We start from the raw sequence: 1,748 nt of genomic DNA, 5'->3' as shown, positions 1-1,748 counted from the left end.
TGGGCTGTACATTTTTAAAACACATCAAACCGTCAATTAGTTTCAAATATTTTTTTTCCATTTCAAGATTTTAAATTACATTAATTTTTATGCGTGGAGAATTTGTTGGATTTTATATTGATATACATTTATTTTTAAAATCAGTTTGAATGTGAGTCAAAATTTCAGGATTAAAAACAGTTCGGACCGCATCGAAATATGCAAAATTTCGTATAATTTTTCAACCGTGGCCACAATATGGGCTGTAATGCTAACAAAAAGAATATGAGCTCCAAAAAAACCTTAAGAATTAGCAAATGGGCTGTAAATTATTTGAAATAATGGCAGATGTGTTGTATGCTGTTTTTCACAGATTTGAGGCTTTCCTAAAAAAAGGTTGACGCACAATCAGTGATGGTTGGATGTCCATCCAATGGCCGTCGTGCTTCTTCAATCTCTGCTCTTCCTGATCCAGCCGCTCAAACAAGCGCCGGCGGGACTGCCTGCTCCCTCCTCCCCGCGGCCGGCTGTGCTGCCGTGCAGGCCTCACCGCCCCACCGTACTCCCATCGCTGGCCTAGCCATCCCTCTACTCACCCACACCTGCTGTTATTCTCCGGCGACGGCAGACGAACCAGTAAACCCTCGTTCAGTCGTACTCCCCTCCGCGTATGAAACAACTGCTGAGTCTTCCCTGCCTCCGTGTCGTTCCCTTCCTAGGCCTCACCGTCGTCCACCGCCCTGGTGCTCTCGGCACGGCCTAGTCAACGTGGTCAACGACCGACATGCATCTGAAGTGGACTGTACGTGGAGAGGCCGACAACTGGGTCCACGGCCGCACGCAAGGAAATGCCTCCTTATTACGCGCAAAATAATGATTCGTCCACCTGACATCAGGGACCCACCGAAAGGGCCACAGTATTTCGCGAAAAAACGTTACCGCCGTTGACAGCTCGGACCCACCAGCTATATCTTCGCACGCAAGGAAGTGCCTCCTTATTACGCACAAAAAAATGAATACTCCCCCTATTAGCTGGGACCCAGTATAGTGGCAGGCTGACTTGTGGGCCTACTAAGTTGACGGGGACGGAGGGCTTTGTCAACTTAGTCAATATGCATGATTCTAGCTCCAGTGACCGTACGATATCCATCCAACGGCCGTAGTGCTTCTTCAACCTCTGGTCTTCTTTCTCCAGCCGCCCAAACCAGCGCCGGTCGTGCCTCGTGCTCCTGCCTCCCGTGGCCGGCTGCGATGCGGCGGAGGCCTCACCGCCCCCTACTACTCCCACCGCTGGCCAGGCCATCCCTCTACTCACCCACACCCCTGTTATTCTGCGGCGACGGCAGCCTCACACCGCAGCGAAACAGTGAACCCTCATACTCCTCTACGCGTGGGCATCCACTGTCGCGTCTCCCCCGGCTCCGCGTCGTCCCCTTCCTAGGCCTCGCCATCGTCCACCGCCATGGTGCTCTCGGTGCGGCGTGGTCAACGTGGTCAAGGAACGGCTTCCATCGGACGTGGACTGTATGTGGAGCGGCTGACAGCTGGGTCCATGGCCGCAGCAAGGAAGTGCCTCCTCATTACGCGCAAAATAATTATTCCTTCACCTGACAGCGGGGACCCACCGGATGGGCCACCATATTTCGCGAAAAAAACGTTTCCCCCCTGATTGCTGGGACCCACCAGCTACACCTTCGCACGCAAGGAAGTGCATCCGGAAAAAAAAACGATTCGCCCCCTGACTGCTGGGACCCACCAGCTACATCTTC

Source organism: Triticum dicoccoides, chromosome 7B (assembly GCF_002162155.2).
Source record: "Triticum dicoccoides isolate Atlit2015 ecotype Zavitan chromosome 7B, WEW_v2.0, whole genome shotgun sequence".
In the NCBI taxonomy this organism is placed as follows: Eukaryota; Viridiplantae; Streptophyta; class Magnoliopsida; order Poales; family Poaceae; genus Triticum; species Triticum dicoccoides.
This window is presented reverse-complemented; position numbering follows the sequence as displayed.